This window comes from Aulonocara sp. 'chitande type north' Nkhata Bay, linkage group LG3 (assembly GCF_057382095.1).
Source record: "Aulonocara sp. 'chitande type north' Nkhata Bay isolate Kocher_YH1m ecotype deep benthic linkage group LG3, A_spYH_male_GT1.1, whole genome shotgun sequence".
NCBI lineage: Eukaryota > Metazoa > Chordata > Actinopteri > Cichliformes > Cichlidae > Aulonocara > Aulonocara sp. 'chitande type north' Nkhata Bay.
In genome coordinates this window covers 28,622,962-28,634,575 of record NC_141346.1, presented here as the reverse complement: position 1 = coordinate 28,634,575, position 11,614 = coordinate 28,622,962, and the positions used below count along the sequence as shown (strand labels likewise).

At 41.3% G+C, this 11,614-nt stretch overlaps 1 pseudogene; it reads right to left on the bottom strand.

Moving 5' to 3' along the window:
* Positions 1-10,288: 10,288 nt before the first annotated feature.
* On the bottom strand, positions 10,289-11,273 carry LOC147335040 (uncharacterized; annotated as a pseudogene).
* Between the last annotated feature and the right edge of the window lie 341 nt (positions 11,274-11,614).

Below are 11,614 nucleotides of genomic sequence, written 5' to 3'. Positions count from 1 at the left end.
AACTTTAAAGTAAAGAGGAGGAAGAAGAGAAGGAGACATAAAATATGAGAAGGAGAAAAATCAAAAGAGAGGGGACATACATCAAAAAATGAGATGTTAGCTTGTCAATAATATTAATATACTGTATTTTTCGGACCATAAAGCGCACCGGACTGTCGATGAAAGGGTCTGTTTTCACACATAAGGTGCACCGGATTATAAAGCGCATTAAGTGAAACAAAACAGTCAGATAAGCCAAATTTTACTCAACCCATTCTTCTTGGTTCCTCCACTTCCGTACCATTGATTCACTAATGTTGTCATGTTATAAGACCCAGATCACTCCGCGAGGCTCCTGACTTCAGTAGCTGTAATGCTCAGTCTATCCATCAAGTACTGCGGCTTTGTAGCTTACCAAAGTCTTACTAAAACATTTTTTGACAGATTTCTGAGCGCCATGTACCACATAAAATCGATTCGAGGTCAATAAGCACAACCAGAATTCATACATAATGTGCACTGTCAATTTTTAAAGAAAATTAAAGGATTTTAAGTGCGCCTTATAGTGCTGAAAATACAGTAATCACAATTACACACACACACACACACCAAAATAAATAAATGTTGAACACATTACCAATTTTGAAAATAAATATCTTTCTAAAGATATTTATTAAGATGAAATTATCACTAGTAGCAACCGATTCAATCCACATACACAAAGAAATCAAACCATAGATTTCCATACATTTATATGTAAACATGTGAAATAATACAGGTAAAATTGTTGAACACATGAAGAAAAGAAGGTAGAAAGTCATGACGGCAGCTGAAATCTGTCGGTAATCAGGAAGAAATCATGACACTTAAAGAAAATTAATATCATCTGGTTCTATAAAACATACTGATGGCATTGGTTAATGAAGAATTTCTAAACTACTGAAGGTTCATGTGAGAACTCCTGAACCATAATCCAGAAGTGTAAAGAACATTTTAGATGGAGGGGTGGAAAGAATTACCAGAATTGTCCAAGAGTCAAGGAGCAGTTGTGGAGAGCTACAGAAAGAACTGGAATCAGCTGGTGTTTCATGCCCCCATAGCCTATATGCATGGTCACCAGGCAAGACTCCATTAGTGAGGAAAAAGGAAAGGAAACAGCATTTATAGTCTGGTCAGATCAGACCATAACTGAACTCTTTGGATACCATAATACATTCCATGATTGGAGGTCAAAAGCAAAGCCAAGTGAAATTTAAGAACAGCTAGCATGACCAAAGTGCTAAACATAACAAAAATGTTAAAAATAAAAATACAATAACAATAAACAATATAGAACAAAAAGCAATAAAATCCAACCAAAATTAACGTTTCTATACTGGATTAAAAGCCAAACCAAAACGTTGGGTCAATTGAGGATGCTTTTCTAATTTGAAATGCCAGTGCATTCCACAATTTCGGAGCTGCAAATGCAAAACCCTGATTCCCCCCCACCCCGGAGCTTCTTATGAGTCTTCAGCACATCCATTTATAACTGGTCAGCTGATCTAAGAGACCAAGAAGGGGTTTACAGGTGCATTAGGTCATATAGCTACTTGTGCTTTTAAAACAAATACATTTGAATAGGCAGCCAGTGAAATGGATAGATGAAATGGCAGTAATATGCTCCCTTCTCTGTGTAGCAGTTAAAAGCTGTGTGGCAGCATTTTTCACCAACTTAAGACGAGGAAAGGGCGACTGGCTAATATCAAGGTACGAGTTACAGTAATCCAGCCAAGTCGGAGTATAAGCATCAATTACTGTTTTTAGATCATCTTTTGACAAAATAGGTTTAATTTTGGCAAGCTGCAAGCTTGGATGTAAAAAGCTGGATTTCACTTCTGAATTTATAGACTGTGTGGAAGAATGGAGGTTCATTTTTTTTCATGTGTGGATTGGATGGGTTGTTACCGACATCTAGTGAGAAACTTATGAAGTGCTACCAAATACAAAAACAGTCACTCACCTTTCCAGTAGTGTTTCTTCTTTATCTTTTGACTGCTGCTCTCCAAACTGGACTGCAGGGCTTTGGTCCCTGTTCTTTATGTGTATTTGTACTTGTGCATCAGGGGTGTGTGTGTGTGAATGGACAGTTTCTTTGCATATTACAAAACCATTAAAAGTATCTTCTCTATGTAATAAGGATTTACATGTAAATCGCAGTAGGCAAATTCACTTTGATGGTAAGTGAAGATAAAAATTCCACCCTCTGTTGCATTTTGTTAGAAAAACTTGACAAACTTTATGCAAATAAAGGTAAAAACAACCGAGTTTAACATCTCTTTAAGTAATTATTTTTGTCAAACTTTTGCCATTAAACAGACCAACTTTAATTAAATACAGTACACTATGTCTGAAGTAGCCTGATAACTTACACACATTTTTTCCTTCTACATAAATTGATAATGTCAACCTATCACATTGTGTAGAGTTCACTGTAGTAAAAGGTAAAGAAAATTTCCTCAATAAAAGTATTCATAGCAGCTAATGTGAAGAGCCTCAACTCTGTAATTTGCAGTTTGAAGAGAAATTCTTAAAATGAAGAGCAATACTGAACTAAAGACGAATATTGAATGCATACCATCACAGAAACCACTGCTGTGGCCAGTGTTTCAGACTTGGCTTTAATTACTGTACGCAGCTGGACAGCTATCAGTCAGATGAAAGATTTGTGTATGGAGTGTAGTTTGGATTGTGTTACAAGTAAAATGCAACTGGCATGTGGGCTGTTTGCATATCTCAAAAGCAATAATACTTGCTTCTTGTTTGTTTCATAATGGAATAGGATTTTTTTTCCTGTGTTGTCTCAATTTTTTCACAAATGCACTGATCAGCTGAAAAGGGTCAAGTAGCCAAGTGTTTTAGTGACAAAACTACAAACAAAGTTAATTAGACCTTATTGTTGATAATATAAAATTGGTTTGGTGTACTAGTGCATCTGACTTTATATAATCAGCAAACACAAAGGCAATATTCACATGAAGAGGCCCACTTTTTGAGCCTTTAACCTGCCAAAGTATTTACAAATGCACCACCTTAAAATGATTTAATGTTGTGATTGGTGTGGGAGTAGGGACAGGCTTAGGACGTCGGGGGATTCCCCAGGAGCATCTTCCTTGGAGGGCTCAACCCAGGGTATTGGTCATGGCCTATTAAGGGCTCTGTTGGCTCTTAGGTGACGGTTTCCTCGTGGCTGCGTGCAGCGGGGCTAGGGGAGGGTCTGTGCTGACGGACGTGGGTTTCTGACCTGGTAGCCTGGCTGCCCCTGGGTGGGTCCAGGACGGGCGTGAGGTTCTGGGGGCGCTCCGTCTCTGGGCTGGGGCCCTGGCTGGGCCTCAGGGGCTTGGGTCCTGGTTGGTGTGTTGCCGGGGTTGTGGGCGGGTGGGTGTATGGGGGCCCAGTCCTGGCGCAGGGTGCCACCTGGGGGGCTCTTCAACTGGTGGGGGAGGTTGTTACATCTTGCAGGAGCTCTCCTCTCTTCAGGAACTCACTCTGCAGGAGGGGAAGATACAGGAGAGGTGGAGGAAGATCTCATGCTGGGCGTCTATTGTCTTGTGTAGTCTGGAAGATGAGTGGATGATGGGGTGGGTGCAATTTTCTCTGAGGTTGGGTCGGGTGGCTCTGTGGGGCCGGGCGGCGCTGCTGTACTGGGCCCCGGTCCGGATGGGCCTGGGCCCCCTTTCCCTGGTGGGTCGCGGAGTATGGGGGTGCCTACTGGGGTCAGCGGGGGAGCTGGACCCAGGGAGGGGTCACTTGCCCCTCCCTTCCTTCCCTCCCCATCTCCAGCTGCCTCCCTCTTCCCGCTCCACCACAACCACCCACACATGCAGGGCCTTGGAGTAGGGGTATGTCACCAGGGTGCAGAGGAGGCTACCCCCCCCCCCCCCCCCCCCCACCTGTCCCCTTCTGCCTGCCTGTACCTCAATTTTATCCCACAACTTAGACATTCACATTACTTACACTCTCATAACACATACATATAGGATCTTGGGGGTGGGCACGCTACACGAAATCCAAAAGACCACCCCTGGCGTCGTTGCCCACCCCTCAATTTTAAATACACGTAGACATTGAGGGCTAGCAGGAGGGACCATGCGCTTACCTGCTGCTCTCTGGCAGGTAGCTCCAAGCCCTCCTGGGTTTTAAAGGCACCTTCGAGCACACATGCATCAACACTACAATGAGCGGGTGGAGGGAGGTTTGGAGTCTTCTCTCACCCCCGTTCTCTGCGGCCTGCTGGAGCGGGGGGGCTAGGAGGAGGAGTTGGCCTTCCGACTGCGGTCTGGGGTGTGGGGCCTCCCTGCTGCTGCGGAGTCGGGGCGGTCTGCTTCTCCCCACCGCAGGGAAAGGGGTAACACCACCTGGGTCTGGGTGCAGTTTCCCCCTCCAGGGGCAAGGGTACCTAGACCCGGTTTGTAGAGTACGCTTGGGGAGTGTGATCGTGTGTACAGCGTCTCTTTATGTCTGTCTCCACGTTGGTTGAGTGTGGAGTAAGTGCATATGAGAGCATGAGGGTGCGAATGGATGTTTGTATCTGTGTGTGCCTGTATGTCTGTGTCTATATGTCAGGTCGGGTGTCAGACGCCACCTCTCTGGGGACATCTCAGGCCCTCTAAGATTTGGAGGCCTATCTCCCCCCACCACTTACCCTACCAGTGGCAGACGCCCTCAGACATCGGTGCGTTGGTGGTTCTTTGTGTCCAGGGGTGGGCGTCCAGGTACACACCGGCTCACTCCTTGGTGGCTGCTTATCGGGGCCTGGAGCCTGGGGCTCGCTCGGGCCACTTCGGGCGTGGGGTGCCCTCGGCCTTTCGGCCTCGGGCTTGGTCACTCAGGCACAGCTGGCTGCCGGCGGAGCTCACGGGCACGTCACTGCAACTCCCCCTGGCTTCTGCTCCGCGGCTGCTCATCTGGGACTCTCCTCAGCTCTTTCTGGGACAGTGGCGCGGCTGCCCCTCTGTTGGTCTTCCTTGGTCTCTTGTGTTCTGGGGGCCTCTGGATGTCTGGAGTTTTGATCTCCTCCATACCTGCTTCATGCCCTGGAGGACGGGGCTGTGCCCACACCCTCTAGCAGATCATTACATGAAGGAACCTTTTAAAAAAACAAGCACGCTCATGCTCACAGGTGTACACACGGGTGCTCACACACACAAACTACACCCTTTTTGGCTCCTACCTCAAAGCACACTGTGCGCTGTCGATCTTACGTGCTGCACAATAATGTTTAATATTTAGTATTTACAGTTATATTCCCATAGATCATCGTGATGTTGTTTATTCTATTGCTTTCGTTTTCTTCTGCTTGTTTTCTTTTTTCATTCTCAACAGGTGAAATTAAAAAAGTATCTACTGTTAGCTAGTTTATTGTGATGGTGTTGTTTTTATTATGTTGCTCTTTGTTGTTTGTTTTCTCTTCTGGCTTTTTTTTATCTCCATACAGGTGATCCAAGTGTTTTGATTGTTTTTCTCTCTTTCTTCCCCCCTTTCTCACCATCTGTTCTCCCCTCTATTTTTCTTTCGCTCCCTCTCTTTCTTTCATTCTTTCTCCCTGTCCTATTCCCCAGTCATGTCTGTCCTGTCTTTAAAAAACAAAAATAAAATAAATACATAATTAGAATAAAGGTCAATCAAATGGACCAATATGGCAAGGCCATGATGATCCACTTGGCATCTTTCTTGGCCTTCAGACAACAATTCTGATGGCTAAAGATCCAAACGGGACAGGCAAAAAAAAAAAAAAAACATTTAATGTTACACTGTCCAAAAATAGCAGTGCCCAACTGTGATATATCTAAAGAAGAGTTCGGATAACAGTAGCTCCAAGTATAAGAAACTGCCTTGCTGTCTTTGTGTATTTTATTATGTATGAGGAAAAATGTTTTTTAACAATTTCAAGGAATATGACAAATTACGGATGATGATCAGAATCAGAATCGTGTTTATTGGCCAAGTATATGTGCAGACACATACAAGGAATTTGGTTCCGGTAGATGGTGGCTCTCAAGCACAGCAATGTAAATCACACACACACACACACACACACACACACACACACACACACACACACACACACACACACACATGTCTATTTATACATTACACATGCATACACATACATACACAAAGCTGTGTAAACCAACTATAAATAACTAATCTAAACTTATATACATAAAACAGAAATGAATGAGGTGGAATGAATACTACTAAATGTGCATAAGGGGCAGTTGCAGTCTGGCAGTGGGAGCAGTGTGACAGGTCAACTGTTTAGAAGGGAGATGGTGAGCGGAAAGAAACTGTTCCTGTGTCGGGTGGTCCTGGTCTGCAGGCTTCTGTACCGTCTGCCAGAGGGCAGCACATCAAAAAGTCTGTGTGCAGGGTGTGAGGGGTCTGTGATGATTTTCCCTGCCCGTTTCCTGGTTCTTGAGAGGTACAGATCCTGGATGGAGGGCAGGGGGGCGCCGATGATCCTTTCTGCTGCCCGTACAGTCCGCTGCAGTCTGCTCCTGTCCTGTTTAGTGGCTGCTCCATACCAGACTGTGATGGAGGAGCACAGAACAGACTCAATGACCGCAGTGTAGAACTGGATCAGCAGCTCCTGTGGAAGACTGTACTTCCCCAGTTGTCTCAGGAAGTACATCCTCTGCTGGGTCTTTTTGAGGATGGAGATGATGTTGGTCATGATGATGATGATGATGATGATGAAGAAAAATAAGTGGATGGAATGTGGAGGAAAATAAGTTAACATAACTAGAAATCAAAAGAAACTAGGAATTAACAGTTTATAAAAATTACATTAAAATTAAAATCTGTACATGAAAAATGACTAAAATCTTTAGAAAGCTTAAACTACTGAATACATGAAAAAGTATGGAGGGAGTATGGAGGATCTTGAGTACCAAAATGAATGAAATCATACACATCATACAGTCTATGCTCACTGGGAAAACACTAAAGAATTTTAGGCAGATCAGCTATTTTCTGGAGATCTGATTGGTTGGCAAGCTGTGAGTTCATACACGTTGATCTCTATTATGGATCGTGACCTGATTGGTGGTGGTTCGCTGCATTAGTTACAACAGTGATGTACCCCGGTTAGAAGGAACAACCTTTATAGTATTGAAAACAACAAGGTTAACTCTAAAGTTACATAGATAAGAAAAATCCACCTATGTAGTGCAGCCCTTAACTGGACAGTCAACTTTCAGCTCGAGCCACTTTGTTATTCCAGTGAAAAAATTGTTTTCTTACACTCACACACGCTATGCATAATTAGAACCATGCACGCATTGCGCTTAGAGAAATGTAGTCACACTCAAAACAGTATTACCAATTACCAGTGTTTTCCTCCGCGGATGTGTCACTGACACAAACAGGTTGACGGTGTACCGGGACGGTCACCCAGCCAACCTGTTTTTTTTCTTAATCACATTTGATGGTATCAGATACAGAAACCACAAGTGTGTCTTGGTTGGTGGTTAACAACTTTACAGTTTAGTTCATCAACTGTTACACCTTTATGCTTAACCTGAGTCTTGGCCTCTTTGTATGATAGGCATAAAATTGTGAATCCCCAGACACAAACTGTGTAATCTAATTCTCCTCCTCCGCCACCTCTTCATGGTAATCGGGATTCAATTCTTGCATTGGCCTTTGCTTTCTATAAGGTCTCAGAATAAAAAACAAACAAACAAAAATAAATGTTGAAGCTAAGCTTAAATCTAAAGTCTACAAATCAAAAGGATCTCTCTACCAGCTTATCAGAAACAGTTGATGGTCCACATTTATGCTCTTTACACATTTTGTGACTCTTTTTAAACACTTAACTTACTTACTTACCACTGTCTGTACATAACACAAAGCCTTGCTCAAGAATATGTATTTGTTTATTTGCTTACCCACACATTAAAAATCACTTTAGAATGACAGGAAGTACATTAACCCATGTAAAACATATGCAGTGAAATTGTGAAATACATTCAATTGCAAATTGTAAAAGACACAGTCTCTATTTCTTCTTTGTGTACCACAAAATTAAACAACTTTTTAGTGCAAATACACTTTACAACTCATAAAAATAACATTGTATAATTACTTATTAATAAATACTCTTACCCTTAGTATATGCACACACACACACACACACACACACACACACACACACACACACACACACACACACACACACACACACACAAGCATAAAAAGTTAACTCATTACGATGTCCATTAACATGATCATTTGTCAGAATTCAAATGACATGCATGTCAACGATGCCTGGTGTGCATTCAAATCGAACAAAGCAATTTAGTTCAGAGCCGCTTTCCTCATAATGTCATTCAAATTTGAGCCTTGTTGGGTTTTTATGCAAATATGAGAAGGATACCTGGCTTAGTAGGAAAACGTACAAAAAGGTCAAAACCCCAGCAACATTGTTATGTTAACTTACTTCAGTGTGTGGCCTTCACACACTGATCACAAGGGCAGTATTCTAAGGAGGGAAGCCCATAACTCCCCCAACCCAGTAGCCGCTTTCGGATGACTGAACTCCACACCCTTCCTCCAAGGGAAAGAGTATTTTAAATCACCAATTCATATTTTAGATTGTACTTTTAGTACCTAAAGATATTTTTGTATTTCTTTTGTGTCCCTCAGATCAATAATTCAGTTATTTTATACTATTTGTGTGACACAATTTGAGTATCAAAAGCGCAGAATGTGTGATTCACTGAATATAAATTGTTAAACAAATGTGAAAAACAGTTTAAAGGTTTAAATGTGCCTTTAGTAATTAGTGTTCCTTCATTTTTTTTGATACCATTGCTTGCTTGTTTGTACAGTTTGGGTTTGCGAACATGTTAGACTCAGAGATTGCTCTGAACTAATCCAAAACTCCCTTTAAACCATCATTGCATGCATGTGTAACAGGTGTAACGAGGGCTGAATATTTGATTTGATTTTTTTTGTATGGTTAATTTTTAAAAAAATAATTTAAAATAAGTTTACGGTATGAAAAGGTCAGACTTGCACTCTACTTTTTCATGGACACAAACTTTATTATATCTCATAAAATAAACTTTCTCAAACACTGGTAAGGAAGAAATTGCTGTTGTTGCTGAAGTTTATGTGTCATTCATGACACATAGTACATGATAATTACAAAGAAAATAGAAAAAGCTAATCTAGTAAAGGATTTTCTATGCAGCGAAGTAAGTAAGAGTCAAACCAAGTTCTACCAAGGGATTTTAATTGTTCTATATAATTAATGAGTTTGATTTGTCTTGATTTTGTCTTTGTCTTTGTTTGAACAGTTTGATTAATATGATTATGAAATCAGTTTAGCAGTAAATACAACAATTATATGAATCATTTTTATGTACAGTACACTGTCAAAACAAATCAGAAGTGGAGTGAAGATGTTGTTCTCTCAGCAAACCGATTTTCCTGTTCTGAGTGCAAACCCCAATGTTAACACCAGAGTGCAGAGCAGATTCAACCAGACAAAACATGCTGTCACCAAACATTTACTTCCTACACCCTGAATAACCCGATGCCTAACTCCAAACAGATCTCAACACCCAAGCAACCATCTACCTCTCCTAGATCAAAACATAGAGAACTGAAAAGGCTACAGAAAGAAGTTACAGATAACCTCAACAGACAGAAATACACTTTCATGAGGATGTTTTCAGTCATCACCAAACCCATCTTTGCAACAGAAAACCATATATAAAATCACATCAGATGGAAGAATAAAGAAACCTCTGCTAGTGATATATTTAAATCTACCCTCTGATACCAAACCAGCAGATGATACTATTCAGATGAAAACTTTTACCATGTCTTTTCCCAGTTTTGATGAAAACCAAACAATGTCAGCGACTGAGAATGCATTATATACATAAGCATTTACAAGCTGTTTAACTTTTTTGTGAAATGTTGGCACAAACGTTGTTCTCTATACACTATGGAAATAAATAAAATTTATGTAATGAGTTGCACTGCACCCTGAAAACTTTTGGGCAAGACCAAACTGCTTGATTCTGTCTCTGTACTCTCATGAACTTTGTCTCAAGACCTTAGCAGAGGGCAGACAGACAAACCTCAACAGCAATTTGAGAAGGTGAATTCAGCATCCAACATTAGATTTGTTTTTCAAGAACCAGAGTAATACTGAGGCACTGTGGAGCCAAAGCTTTTAAATAAATAGAGGTTAAAAAATATCTTCGTCTTGTATCTGTGGTCCTTTTGGTTTTGTAAGTCTCGCTTTTTTATATTAGGTTTTGTTACACACCACAAAGTAATTTCCCGTTTTGTGTAAAAATAGAAGAGGTAACACTAGACTGGAGGGCAGACTAAACCAGAAAACTACTGTTATTATAACACAATTACTACTATCCTTTGACTCATTCATAACACCCCAAACCAGATTCCAAGCAAGCCTCAACCCAAGCTCTACTTATGACAATAGTATAGAATGCTCTCTGTTTTGATTGGTCCACCCTCTCCTTTTTTGCACCCTGTTCTCCTGGGCCTGGATGAATCAAAACATGGAGAACAGATAGGCTAAAGAATGAGATTAGGATTAAAGACAATATCAAAAGGCACCAATCCAGAAACAAGTTCCCCAATATTACCAGACTCATTGCTGCAGAGGAAAACAGCCAAGCACAGATGGTGCTGATGTTTCTAATTCTTATGCCTCTTTTATTTCTCAGGCTCAGGTAGTGATGGGGTGAACGACTGCTAGGTAGCGCTCGAAACAGGTCAGGAGGTGGAAGAACACCTCTCCGTACCAGGTGAAAGAAATTAAAGCGGTCCCCACCTCCACTATGATGAGATAGTCCCTGTAAATACCAATGCAACAGATGAAACACCCAAAGAGACCAAACAGCTCCATGATGATTATGTGGTAGGTGAAGCAGTCATAGTGACTCATCGTTGTTGCTGAGGATGAAGTATGGTTTTGCTGCCATTTTTGAAAACCATAGAAGAGGATGAGGATGCAGGCAGGGAGGAGGAGGAAGATTTTAGTGATGCTGAATGTGATAAAAACGAAGGAGCTTGGCTTTAAAATGAGACAATACTTATAAAGGGGATCAGAATTGACGGATGAAAGATTCGGATAGGAGGAAAAGTTGAATGACATCTGGAATAAAACACAGAGAAAAATGGCAGGGATTTGTTAAAAAAAAATAAAAAAGGAACTCTTGTATAGTAATGCTGAAACGGTGATTACTTCACCAAAGGTACTTCACAATGTTTTCAGTAAACTGGCAACTGAACAGTGTTGTGCTTATTTTAAGTGATGGCATTTAAACCTAACATACATCAAACAATACAAACAAAATATTGGCTCACCTCATCGGCAGTCGAATCTCACTTCCACGGCGTGTAATTCAGACACTGTCATAAACTCCTATGTGGCCAAAATATAAAGCACTTTAAAACATCAGTGAATGTGTTTGAATAATGTATGGAAGGATGGGTCAGGAGGGGTTTTGCATGTCACAAAAGAAATTGTAGCTCTGTAAATCTTCTGTCATGGTTCATTTCTATAGGAAAATATTTTCCATTGCTCTGTATTTTTTTCCAGGAATAT